Below are 14,836 nucleotides of genomic sequence, written 5' to 3' on the forward strand. Positions count from 1 at the left end.
GCTTTGTGTTCAATTTATATTCAGTTAATCTTTTAAGACAAAAATTGATGAACTTTTAACTTTGAAAATATTTAAAAGGTTACAAGGGGGTTTTAATACACACACATAGGCTATATATATATATATATATATATATATATAATCGTAACTTTTATGTGTTTGTGTGTATATGATTAAGCTATTAACAATGTGACTATCTATCGATTTAATCATTTCAATTAGATTGTTTTAATAAAATATTTGACATTAACATGGTTTTAAACTTTAAAAAGCTCCAAATGGAGCAATGCCTAGATAAATTTACTCCGCCCACTTCCGGCCTCAGGCTGTCATGACGTATGGTTCTGCGGTTCTGCAGTTAGTCCTATCTCCATACGTCCTGAAAAGTCAAGCTGCGGGCTTATTGATCGCCCCCTGGTGGCTGGATGCAGTACAGGTCATAGACCTCGCCCTCTCCATGCAAGCGAACGAAAACAAAAAAATAAATTATGCTTCAAATAAAATTTTTCGAAAGATGGTTTTGGTCATTTAAGGTAGTTGTTATCATGCTGATATATATTCAATTGTTCGTTTTTCTGATAAGTTTGATTTTAGCTAGCAATTTGATGCTATAGAAACAGGGCGTGTCGTCATGATTGACAGTTGTGATTGACAGCTTCTCTGAGGACTGTCGGAGCTTCGAGGGGTGAGACTGAAGATGTATAACTAACTAATAATTTTCGATTTCTGTGTTATTTCACACCGACAAAATGAGTTGTTTAACAGTAAACTGTACTAACCGACCTACAGGATCCGACGGATCACTGAACTTTTTTCGGTAACGTTAAATGTGGGCTTTATAAGCGAATTAATAAATGTTATTAGTTAAGATAACGCCTAACATTAGCCATGTCGGGAAAAAGCAGGTGATTGTTATCTGGCAGTTACTAATTATTTTTATGGGTATAAAATAATAACTAGCAGGACAAAACTGATAGCCTCCTCCAATTAATTGTAGAGCACTATCTACAGCAATCGATCTCCTGTAAAGTTAGTTGAACTCGATTTAAAATGGCAGGACCGTTTATGACATTTTAGAGTTGTTTCTAGTTGCATATTATATTGAGTTTATCTACTGAATTTGCTGTTTCAAAAATATTATTGCTCTAGAAACAGAATAGGCTATTATTTTATAGGTAGAATTTTAAATGGTGTATAATTCATATAGCCTATTTAAAATACATCAGTGATGACACAGTCGTCTGGGCGGAAGTTTGATACCGCGAATCCGCCTCCGGGCTCCACTGACGATTCCTTCTGCGCATGCCCAGGCTCCAAACTGACGATTTTGCGTAACATGTCAACGCCCATCGTCGTACGTTTTACATTCAGTTCATTACAATTTTACAGTCTATGGTCTGTATCTCTTACCATTGGAGAAAGCGTAACGGCTAACTTAATCATGTGCGGTACCTCTCAGCCTATCGCGTCACTGTTCAAAACTTCTCCCTGCGTACTGCCAATGCATACCGCCCGTACCCAATGTTGCCAATTTGGGGATTTTGTTGCCAAATTTAGCTACTTTCTCATTGTTGCTGCGACTTTTATTAATGTTTTGTGACAAGGAGCTATTTTAGCTATTTTTAAATAAAATTAGCGATTTTTTGGAGATTTTTTTTATTTTGGGCATTTAAACTCTGGCACTGGTTGGCCACACCCTGCCGGTAATCTCACGTCCATGCTCAATCCTGCTATGAGCCTGTACTGAACACTCTAGTTGTGTCCCAATTCAGGGGCTACGCACTTCGAAGTGCATGAAAGGGGTGGGCCTTTGGAGTGGAGGAAGGTCTAACTGAGGTGCAGGGTTGCCAGGTCTGCGCAACAAAACCATCCTAAAAGTAGCGTAATCATGGCACAAGTGTAAAAGTAGCCCAATTTCAGACTTGGCAACAATGAGCGTTTGTGAGTGGAAATGGATGCAGAAAAATTTTGGAAGCATGTCAAAACCCAATAGAAAGTTCCAAAACTTTTCTGCATCCATTTCCACTCACAAACGTCAACTGTCAGCTGTCTGTCACACAGCCGCTAGCCATGTAACAACGCTCGGCTCATTGTTGCCAAGTCTGAAATTGGGCTTTTACACTCGTCGCTTCTTTTGGGATGGTTTTGTTGCACAGACCTGGCAACCCTGCACCTCAGTTAGACCTTCCTCCACTCCAAAGGCCCACCCCTTTCATGCACTTCGAAGTGCGTAGCCCCTGAATTGGGACACAGCTATTGTAGAACATCATGTCATTGCATACTACATCACGGAAGTTAACGCTTTTTGGCCTGAAGCTCAATATTTTACTTTTTTTTTTTTTTTTTACTTTACTTTTTTTGGGTGAACTATCCCTTTAAACTTCAAAGAGAAGGCTTATGGCAAAAGTGATCAGGCAAAGTATTGACCCCCTAATAATTGGATATGGCCTATATATTGAAATGTTAAATGTGAAAACATAAATGTTAAGTGTGTAATATCCAGTGATGCAAACTTATCATTTTGTCTTGCACATAAGAAAGAATGTCATATGAGTTTGGATTAACATAAGTGTTAGTAAATGATGACAGAATTTTCCTTTTATGGGAACTGAGCCTTTAATATTCTGAAACTTTCAATAGTTTTCTTTTGGCTGCTTAACAGTAAATATATGGAAATATGGACTGAGAAGACCATGCATTTCTAGATATACACAAACATTTTATACTCTGATCACAAAGAGGAAAACACAGTGCTCCTGAACATGTCACTATACTGTAGGATACACTATGATTCCCAGATAAATGCCAATTTCACACAAAAAGCATCAGCTTAATAGTACATTGAAACAGAAGCACTTTACGTAACTGAAAAACTCGAAACTATAACAAGCCACTCCACTCTAGCTATAACATTTTTAACATCATACTTATTGATTTCATTTCACTGCATACATCTTACAGGTTAATCAATGTAGTAAAATATTGGTAACACTTTGGTATGGGGAACACATATACACTATTAACTACGACTTTTGCCTCAATAAAATCTTACTGCTTATTAACAGTTAGTAGTTGTTGTAGCATTTGGATTTAGGGATGCAGAATATCATCATGCAGAATAAGGCATAAATATGTGCTTTATAAGTACTAATAAGCAGACAATATGCAAGCTAATAAGCAACCAGTAAAAAAAAAACCCGCCGCCATTATCCATTAATAAGTATTATGCCATGACTTTCAATTATCTCCTCAGGTAAACTGTGGAACATCATTTAATCAGTTAAACATCATTTAATTATGGCATGATATTCATCACCAAATGGTAATTAATTACTGTATTCTTGTCATTACACCAGATTGTTATAAATAGGACAAAACCTCACAGGACTTATAATTCTCAAAATCACCAATTAATTAACCAATCAATAAATGATACATAACTACTATAAGCAGGCCTATACCCAAACTTACTAGATACAGTACATACAGTACACTCACGTTAAGCGGTACATATTATATAACTGTTGAGCTCTAATCTGCTAAATGTGACTATAAGGCATGAAGATATTAATGTCAGAAACATCAGATATATTAGATTCGACCCCAGACGCTGAATCACTGCCAGAAGATTAAAGTCTTCTATCAGCCTGAGAGCTTGACTGAGAAAGCCAGGAAAGAGCAGAAGCAGGAGATTAAGTGATCCAACCAGTGTTATTATACCAAGGGAAAAACAATGGAAAATTACAGCTTCACAACATCATCATATGACCTTAAAAACCTTGAAATGGAGACATTCTCTTATCTCCTACCCATGAAGACAAACATTCCTTAAAACCATACAATAAAAGAATTAAACAACAATAGCAAGCATTGCAAGAGCAAGGAAATATATAAAATAATATAAAAGCATAAATGACATGAATAATAATAATAAAATGATAAATGATGTAAATGAATAATATGAATTGAAGAATGATGTAAATCAAATAATAATAATAATACAAATGAATGGCAACTACGTAAATAACTAATGATTATAAATGATTATAGAATAAAATATAAAAACCAAAGGAAATAAAACAACACCAATGGCTGCTTTCCTACAAATAGCTACAAAAATTTTTTTTCTGATTCTTCGTCTTCGGAAGATCCTTCCCACCTGGAAAAAGAATGAATGATTAGGAGTTCAAGCCAAAGTCATTATGAAATCAATGAAGGCACTTTGACCCTCATATATAAGAAGAACAACAACAAAAATTTGTTTTGTTGTTATTGTTACAAGCACAAAAAAATAACAATGAGACATGCAATCATGGCTTGGCGCTTCAGAAAAACTGCAACAATAAGTAATTAAAGATGTTTTTAGATTATTTTAGTCAAAATGGCTGAAAAAAACAAAAAACAAATACAATCACATGTAATATGATTAAATTGCTTATCACTTTTGACCAATAGGTGACACTGTTACCAAATTGATGCTGTGTGGTCAGTGTGAGCAGACAATGACACATACAAAGTTTGGTCATTATCATCAAATTTGTTGATGCGTTATTCGAGCATGGATTGGTCAATTGAAAAGCTTTTAATAACTTTCAGCTAGCATGGTCTGAAGATGATCTGAGCCAATTCTGGTGAAAATCAGACAAACGGTCTAGGAGGAGTTTGAAAATGTAGATTTTCAAAGAAATTCTCAGGAATCTATCAATACCAGTTTCATTAGAATAGGCTAAATTAATCAAAAACTATTAGCACTTTTTGAAATTTCATTATAATTTTTTACCAGAAGGTGGCGCTGTTCTGAAACTTTTTGAGTATGTTTAGGGCTTGGTCCTGATGACATATGGGTATGAGCCTAGGATTCAAACAATATAAGACACGAGCCTACGTGGTGATTGGCTGTTGTCACTATGACGGTTGCATCAGCACCAAGCTTCAGTGTCAAGTGTTGATGCCCCGTGTGAATGCAGCGTGAGAAATGTTCAACTTCTGCCACGAGCAACACAAGTGAAGCGACGCGACAGAACCCACAATTCAGTTCGGCAATGCGTGATGTCACCCATTCAAAGTAAATTAAAAAGAGCGTTAAAGGGTTAGTTCACCCAAAAATGAAAATAATGTAATTTATTACTCACCCTCATATCGTTCTGCACCCGTAAGACCTTTGTTAATCTTCGGAACACAAATTAAGATATTTTTGTTGAAATCTGATGGCTCAGTGAGGCCTACATAGCCAGCAATGACATTTCCTCTCTCAAGATCCATTAATGTACTAAAAACATATTTAAATAATTTCATGTGAGTACAGTGGTTCAATATTAATATTATAAAGTGACAAGAATATTTTTGGTGCGCCAAAAAAAAAACAAAATAACGACTTATATAGTGATGGCCATTTCAAAATACTGCTTCAGGAAGCTTCGGAGCGTAATGAATCTATGAAGGTAAAATGATGCCATAAAGAATCGCATGCGCAAAGTAATATTTGTGGAAGTGTACACAAGATTGTAAGCGTAAATTAAATTTGCATGCGCAAGAGAAGATTTGTAAAGGTGTAAATCGCATTTCAAGCCTAAGAAAAAATTATTTGCAGCATTTTACTGTTATTCGTAAGTGCAATTCATGAATTGTGAAACTGCAGCTTTATGCTAAAGCAAAATAAATATGATCTGTATTCTTCTGACTTCCATTTTTCCACGCAAAACGGATCTGCATGTGTAAAAAACAAACTGTTGCAAATGTCTAAATGACTTGTTGTGTACGTACGGCAAAATAACCCGATTTGTACAGTTCCGTCTTTCTTTTAACCACGCTTACAGTTTTGTACGGAGGACCAGGAGTGCCACTTAAAAATAAAACGAAGAATCAATTAATTAACTTAATAATTCAAACATAATTCAAATGTATATAAATGAATCACTTTTTATATGGGCAAATTAATAGACATATTTAAAGTTGTTTATTTAATTCCTGATTTTAAATGTAGTTTAATAAAACAATAAAACAATAAATTTTAAAAATCTTTTTTGAATTTATAAATAAATAGACAAATTTGAAACGGGTTATTTAATTCATTTTTTAAAACGTAGATCAATAAAACAATAAAAAGTACATTAGTAAACCATTTTCAAATGCGCATTTAAATCGCTTTTTAAAAAGAATTTGGCAAATGCTTTTTCTCTCTATTTACCAATTGCTTTTCTTTGTTGGTTTGCCAAATGCTTTTCTTTATCCATTTGTCAATCGAGTGGTAAAATGCCATTGGACAGTACACACGTGGGAGCAACCAATCAACTTTCGCCTCAAATTGAAGCGCCAACCCTCTCTCACTTGTAACACTCACTGTCATTGGACAGTTAGTGCGGTGACCGGGAGGGGACATGTTCGGTTCATTTATACTAATTACTAATTATACTAATTCGGTTCATAGATATTAATTCGTGGGAACGTGATAATAACTCGTGGCCCCGAGATCATTTTGTCGAGGCAACGACATCCTTATGTCGTGGCCACGTGATGTGTAAAGTCGTGGCCACGAGATCATATGGTGAGGGAACGATATATTTTTCTCATGGCCACGAGTTACTTGTGTAAACAACCTGCGCGACCATGCCAACCTGGAATTATCACAAATGGATAGGCCTATAATAATATTTATTTTTAATTTAGAAAAAGAACGGAATTAAGAAATTATTATATTAACATAAGTGCATATTATATTGTATTGCGCGCGATGTTGCTTAGACAGCATTCGAATGAAGTTTATAAATAAATGTTTAAATGTTGTACATTTTAATTCCATCTAACAGTCTTTTAAATCCATTCACTTATCTTTTATTTTTTATTTAATATTTTTATATTATTAGTTACATTTGTACATTTATTTGCTTTATTTTCCCCTTTATTTCCCATATTTCTTTATCTAATTAATATTCTGTACTTTATGTTACTAAAAGTTTGTATTCTGTAGGTTAAATACTGCGGTATTTACATGTAAATGCCCGATCATGCCAACAAAGTTTTGACTTTATGACTGTATTTCTGTAGCTTAATGAGCGTCTGTTTTCACTTGTAGCCCCTTGTGCCTGTGACAGCATTCGAATTAATTCAGAGTTTAAGTTTAAAAAATGTGTTACTATTTTAGAATATTTTGTTTATTATTTGTATATAACATTTGAAAGCTTTATTTATGATTTTATTTTATTTCTGTAGGCGCACGGGAATTTTACAGGGAGTTTTACGGTAATTATATATATATATATATAAATTCCACCCTTATTTTTCATTCTTAATTAAAAATAAATATTATCATGGTCTCATCCATTTGTGATAATTCCAGGTTGGCATGGTCGCGCAGGTTGTTTACACATGTAACTCGTGGCCATGAGAAATAGAAGTCGTTCCCTCAACATAATGAAGTCCTGGCCACGAGAAAAATATATCGTTCCCTCACCATATGATCTCGAGGCCACGACTTTACATCGCGTGTCCACGACAAAATGATCTCGTGGCCACGAGTTATTATCACGTTCCCACGAATTAATAAACCGTACTAACTGTCCAATGACAGTGAGTGTTACAAGTGAGAGAGGGTTGAGGGTTTTAAAATTTATTGTTTTATTGTTTTATTAAACTACATTTAAAAACAGGAATTAAATAAACAACTTTAAATATGTCTATTAATTTGCCCATATAAAAAGTGATTCATTTATATACATTTTTATGTTTGAATTATTAAATTAATTAATTGATTCTTCGTTTTATTTTTAAGTGGCACTCCTGGTCCTCCATAGTTTTGGCACGATTCTCTCACTCACTGAATTGCACTTACGAATAACAGTAAAATGCTGCAAATAATTTTTTTCTTAGGCTTGAAATGCGATTTACACCTTTACAAATCTTCTCTTGCGCATGCAAATTTAATTTACGCTTACAATCTTGTGTACACTTCCACAAATATTACTTTGCGCATGCGATTCTTTATGGCATAATTTTACCTTCATATGAATCAGCGTATCGAATCATGATTCGGATCGCGTGTCAAACCGCCAAACTGCTGAAATCACGTGACTTTGGCGCTCCGAACCGCTGATTTGACAAGCTGATTCATTATGCTCCGAAGCTTCCTGACGCAGTGTTTTGAAATGGCCATCACTATATAAGTCGTTTTTTTTTTTTTTTTTTTTTTTTGGCGCACCAAAAATTCTCGTATTCTCGTCGCTTTATAATATTAATATTGAACCACTGTACTCACATGAACTTAAATATGTTTTTAGGACATTAATGGATCTTGAGAGAGGAAATGTCATTGCTGGCTATGTAGGCCTCACTGAGCCATCGCATTTCAACAAAAATATCTTAGTTTGTGTTCCGAAGATTAACAAAGGTCTTACGGGTGTGGAACGGCATGAGGGTGAGTAATAAATGACATTTTTTTTCATTTTTGGGTGAACTAACCCTTTAACGCCGACGCCCCGTGTGAATGCAGCGGAGTTTAGGAGTTATGAGTGATTTCGTACTTTTCCTCATTGTAGTGCTGTCCTCCGCTTTTGTCTGATTTTTCAAAAAAAATTCTGAAAATCAAGGATGCTATATACAGCTATGTTTACTAACATGCTATATTTACTATATTACAAAAATAGTATAGTATAATATCTTATATACATTTAAAAAAATTAATACTCACTGAAATCTGCTTTAGACATTTCTTTCTGTGCTCCTTTAACCTATTGTATTAGAAAAGAGTGATAAAACAAGATATTTGTTAGTGGAACATGACTGCTGGATCAATCAATAGAGTTGCAGCATAATTTACCCTTGATATGTGTGAACAAGAACAGCTCGACCACAACACAATATTTTGTATAAATGAATGCAGCCAGTACTGATCCAGATAGTGTTGAAAATGCAAATAAATAAATAAATAATTTTACTATGCTTTGTTTTTATGTGGCATTTTGTGTTTTGCACCCGTTTAAAAATCACTTTAAGTAACACATGTATTTAAAGGTTCTTTTTTTCTGTTCTGCCATATGTTAAGTGATTGTAAACCCCAGAAAGTCAAATATCGATTCATGCCACACAACTGTTATTCTACCATTAGCTAAGCTACTGTTGTCTTAAGAGGCTACAAACCGCTAAATCAGATTCAACTTCAATTTGTAAATGTGATTAGGGGAGAGATCAGAAAGTATGACTGGATTATTATTCATTACATTTAACTATGTGTTTAAGGCACAGTAGGCTATCTCTAAATAATATGACATTTTTGTGACTATATTGTCTATTTATCCTAAACTGTACATTTCAAAATCATACTTCACATTTTATTTATTAATATGTATCATTTATCCTGAAAAACTGGATACCTTTGATGAAAACGATTGTTCAATTCTGTTCAGAGCTTCTTGATTCCTATCACAGGCCAATAATTGATCCTCGTAGAACAGACAGTCCACTGTGAGTGTGTCCGTCCTGGTCACATGCCTGCTGCTGTCTGGTACTGTCTTCTCTGGGTCAAATGTGTGATGAAGTACTATGAAGATAGCTTTTTTAGACTCTGTTGGAGTGGTCATATAGTTGTGATATGTATTCATTATTAAAATGAGTTAGAATAAGATAATTCACCAATGAATCAATGATATTACAAAACACAACATGCACATTACATTAAGAGCACTTTACCTGAAAGGGCATTAAGTTCATTCACTGCAGCATCAATGTCAGTTCCTGCCCTTGAAACAATAATGCATAAAACCAAAATGAAATCACACTCCGCTACAGTGGGCACCTCCTTTAGATCTGGTATTTTTTGAAGGACATTTCTTATGATGTTCTCTCGAGTCTTAGATGTCTTCCCAGGAAAAAGGATGAAATATTTATTTCCTTCAAGAGGAATAAAAGTATTGGTTAATGTAAATTAATTCAGACAAGGCATAGTCATCTCATCTCAAACAAAAAAGTCATTCAGTTTTATCTATTAATTTTCTCAATTTAATTAGAAATGATCTCTATAGTTATTATTACCAGTAATCCTAAGACGTTCATCTCTGTGTTTGTCTGTCACATCGGTGTGCTGCAGGTCAACTGGGAGACTAGTATCAGTTTTCTGCTCCATGTTTAGTTCTGAAATTGACAGTATGAAGTAATATGCTTATCATCATTTTTTAGTGTGTACCCTTTATATCTTTGTTTGAGCATTATTCTAAACTAATTCTTATTTTTACATATATTTTATATTTTCAAAGTCGGTCTTGGACAAGGTTAAAACTTTAAAATCTACACATAAAAATCATTCCTGTAATTCAATCATGTGACGTCAGTGAACATGACTAAGAGTCTGTTGAAGAAAATGTCCACTAGATGTCGCTAAACTATAATGAAATATATTGCCTTTTTTCAGAGTCCAAATATCAGCAAAATCACAGAAAGCAAACAAAATACAAGTGTTTATGTAGTGCAGAAATGCATGGTAGCGTTTGTATTAAGCTATATGTCCTTCAGAAATACTAAAATGTGTCGACATATCTAGATTTATTTAGTTTCATTGATAGCCTACATCCATGCATAAATTGCCTTCACAACCGTTTATCAAACATGTAGCCTATAATTTATTCGAATAATAAGTCTAATACGGCACGGTTTATGAGAAGTGTATGGTTTATGCTGCTACTCACCCGAACAGCTCTCCTCTCTATGTTCGAACACAAAAATCTTTCGGTTTCGTTCAGATTTTCAGCACTGTCATCATGTTCTTGTCTCTATTTCATTTTCTCTTCCGGGACTGTAAAGTAGTTCTCTGTGATTTTTTTTTTTTTTTTTTTTTTTTGTGGTTTTACTTTTCCAGTTTTCCCCAACATATAGGCTACTATGTTTTCTGTCTGTTCATATACATATATATTTTTTATATTTCCTAAGATATACAAGCTTGCCTTTGATCTCCAGTAGTCCTTTGACTTTCACCCTCTTTGAAAATTATGGCAGATCATAGACGAAGAAGACTAGAGCCAGTGATTTTGTCTGAGCTGAATAAAATGTAAAATAAATAAATAAATAAATAAAATTTTCTTATTTTAAAAATTAAAAAGAAAATGAGAAAAAAATTTATACCAAAAAATCTAGCATTAATTCGATCTCAAACAAATTCATTAAAATAAGTTAATTACTCCACCATCTGCGTGACGTCATTAACCAACGTAGTTCAACGACAGGTTTATGACAATACAGTTTCGGGAAACAGTCGAGCTAGTTTCCTGTTATAGCTCCCTAAATCAAATGTATAACACTGTTTGGAGCTTGGTCTCGCCTCTACTACCCTCAAGTCAGAATTTTTTATTTTTTTTTTCTAATTAATTACTATTAAAAAAGCAAAATAAATAATAAGCAATATTTTAGCTCTTCCTCGACAAAACTGCCATGAATTAATGAACATACTTTTACACATAGATATATAGTGTATATATCTATGACTTTTACAATCTCACTTGGTGAATGAGTGAGATAGGACCAACTGCAGAACCGCAGAACCATACGTCATGACAGTCTGAGGACGACAGCGCCAGACTAACAGTCTGAGGCCGGAAGTGGGCGGAGCAAACTTATCTTCGTAGACATTTAAAGTTTAAAACCATGTTAATATCAAATATTTTATTAAAACGATCTAACTGAAATGATATATACTCGCATTTTGTTAATAGCTTAATCATATAAATATATACACACACAAAAGTTACAAGGATATATAAATGCGTGTGTATTAAACCCCTTTGTAACCTTTTAAAAGTTCATCAACTTGTTTTGTCTTAAATGATTAACTGAATAAAAATTGAACACAAAGCTTAAACACTAAACATGACAAACATATATTACAAACAACAATAAACAATATTTATTTGACATAAAATGTATATTTTACTCAAGCATTTCAGAATTAATCATTTTTTTTCATTGTACATAATACACATTACACAATTGTACACTAGATTACATGAATTAAGCAAATTCAGACCCATCAAACCCAAAAACAAAACATGTGTTATTTAATTTTAATAAAAATGAACTTTCCCCCTTAAGTAGCAAAAGCATCATATACTAGCTGTGCTTTGCTCTAAAAAAGTACAAAATCAAACCAAAGAGAGTAAATTGAACAAATTATTCAGCCTGTAAAGGTTGAAGAAGGGCTTGTTCCTGGTCTTCCTCTTTCAATATCAGAAAGCACAGCTCTTCCATTAAACCTTTGAAGACTTTTGGTTGTTGTGTAGCTATTCAAGTGCAGCGCAAGAGGTCTTCTGTGATCCGTGGCTCTTTTATGAGAGAAGGGTACAAACAAATGTGATGAAATGTTGGAAGTGCATTTAACAATACTTTGTGTTGTAGTCAGGATGTAGCACAGCATGAATAATAAAGTTTTGATATTCTGTTTTTCTCATGTTTATTTATTGAAGACATAATTTCATTAGTGACAAGGTATGATTTAATCAATCATGGTCAAGTAAAAAATTTTTTTTAAAAAGGCAAGCAATTCATAGGGCTTTTCACACTGCACTTAACCCCGGGTTATCGGCATCCTAAACACCAGTTTTAACCATGGGTAAAGTAACGCTCCACGCTTGTATATTTATGCGCTTTTGACAGTCACAGAAACACAGTGCATTGTATATAAATAGTAAATTCAGCATTGAAAAGAAAAAACAACAAATGCTGACAGAAAATGCAACAATTGCAGTGCAGAAAATACTGTTTAATTCTTTTATAGTCTGAAATGTCCATTCAGGATAACTTGATAGTGAAGTTGACTATATGTAATGAGGATGTGCAATGCCTGAGCATTTATGTAAACATATTGTGTGCTTTGTTCATCCAATCAGTGACACTGACACTGCAAATATGCTAATAAGGACGTTAACCCAGGGTTTAGTAATGTACAGTGTGAAATGCTGCATATGAATACTTAGGATTAATTGTTAACCCCAGGTAAATGATGATCAGTGTGAAACATGAATCAGGATAACCCAGGGATTCTGTTTGTCTGGGGTTAACAATCACCCAGGGTTAACTATTTGAAGTATGAAAAGCCCTCATGTTTGTTTTTCATTCTAATGAAAAGAGAAGTTCATACATTTTTAAAAACTTTTAACTTTCCCTTCTTTTTCTTACCATTAACATGAAGATCCCACAGTCAATAGAGCTGGTCAACCGTTGTGGAACATTCTAAAACAATAGAATATTATTAAGTTATTCCTGAAAACAATTGACAGATATGACAACACACCATCTGTATAAGTAGCTTATGTGTTTATGAAAGTCTTATGAAACTAACCTTGTTTTTGATCAGCTTCCATTGTCCTGGGGTGATTCTGCTAATTTACTGCAACAAAATAAAAAACTTTAATGTATAGCCATAAAAATTGCATAAAAGAGACAAGTTTTATTAGTTCTATAGTCAAAATTACTACTTAATGCATTGCAAAAACAACATTTTAAATTCAGAATATAAAAAAAAAAATGTTCATACCTCCATTGACAACAGCCTTTTTGAAGTGAATTTGAAGGAGTGCATTCAACCTGTGCCATCTGGTCGGTTTAAAAACACTGGGCAGTGGAAATTGTTGCAGCATGTTTTGCATTGCTGTAAATGAAGTAAAGCAGAGCCTCTCCGAATCCTAATAGGCCTCTGAAAATCCACATAAACATTGGTCAGTATTGGAAAATGTAACCAATGAAACAAAATACAGCGCCAACAACAAAGTAAATTCACAAACCATGAATATGTAACCACACAACGTGAAACAATCCATTTATAAAATATCAAAAGACGCGATAAAGTGACTTCATTGCAAAGCCCATTTACAAAAAGATTAGAGTCATGTTAACTAGTGATGTGACATTTGAACCGAGGCTTCGGCGCTTGTGCCGAGCATAAATGGGCTTGTGTTGGTAACGTAGAAATCACGTGACCAATGACAAACGAAGCCTCACTTTCTGTCCAATCAAGTGCGCGATTCACTTTGAGTGATTCACTTTGAATGCCACAGTTTAATACCCATTAAACTGTGGCGTTTAATGGGTAAATTAATTTATCACGGAGGTAAATTCAACACACACACGCACGCACTATTAGGTTTTTATTTGAGCACGTAACATGAAACTGAGGTGGCTGCTTCGTCCGACGAAGCTTCTTTCACAGGGTTTTGGCTGCTTTATTTTTAATAAATTTAATTTAATACCATATGGCGCTGTTTTCGACACTCTCGAAGCTTTGAATCTTTTCCCGAAACAATGAGGGGAAAGCCTCAGTGCTTCACGAGGCTTCATTTGCCCATCATTAATGTTAACTGTTAACGATCGATTAAATACACAACAAATAAACGTGACCGATTAAAAACACAACACAAATAAACTTTTTACCTTGTTCTCTTCTTCCGCCATGATTGTTTTTGTCGCTAACTCCGCCCACATCCGATGTGAGACTGTTACTCCGCCCACTTCCGGCCACAGTCTGTTACCCTGCGTCCCAATGTCCATACTATCCATCCTAAATAGTATGTGAGATTAAAATAAGTGTGTCCCAAAGCAAGTATGTTGAAAAGAGTATGCCAAAAGTCCCCGGATGGTCTACTATTTCCTGTAGATTTTCGAAGTGTGGATCCGTGCACACTATAAAGGCTAATATTGCCCACAACCCATTGCGCTTTGGATGAGGATTCAGTTCAGAACTACAAACACTAGTAAAAAGTGTTAAAAAGAAAAATACAAAACATGGCGGATATGCACGACCGACGGTGAGAGCTTGAGTGACAAATGATCAGTTTAACCTGATAGAAAATATGTATTTAATGTT

General features: G+C 34.4%; 2 long non-coding RNA genes across 2 annotated transcripts; both read right to left on the bottom strand.

The window, feature by feature from the left end:
* Positions 1-2,909: 2,909 nt before the first annotated feature.
* LOC127513448 (uncharacterized) lies at positions 2,910-10,960 on the bottom strand. The gene is made up of 6 exons (XR_007930405.1): positions 10,674-10,960; positions 10,024-10,122; positions 9,682-9,882; positions 9,366-9,556; positions 8,684-8,723; positions 2,910-4,159 (listed from the first exon to the last, which is right to left on the bottom strand). It is a non-coding gene; the product is annotated as an uncharacterized LOC127513448 (long non-coding RNA).
* An 899-nt stretch (positions 10,961-11,859) lies between these two features.
* Positions 11,860-14,397, bottom strand: LOC127513271 (uncharacterized). The gene is made up of 5 exons (XR_007930369.1): positions 13,758-14,397; positions 13,511-13,669; positions 13,316-13,363; positions 13,153-13,206; positions 11,860-12,299 (listed from the first exon to the last, which is right to left on the bottom strand). It is a non-coding gene; the product is annotated as an uncharacterized LOC127513271 (long non-coding RNA).
* Positions 14,398-14,836: the final 439 nt, after the last annotated feature.

The sequence above is a fragment of the Ctenopharyngodon idella genome, chromosome 5 (assembly GCF_019924925.1).
Source record: "Ctenopharyngodon idella isolate HZGC_01 chromosome 5, HZGC01, whole genome shotgun sequence".
Taxonomy (NCBI): domain Eukaryota; kingdom Metazoa; phylum Chordata; class Actinopteri; order Cypriniformes; family Xenocyprididae; genus Ctenopharyngodon; species Ctenopharyngodon idella.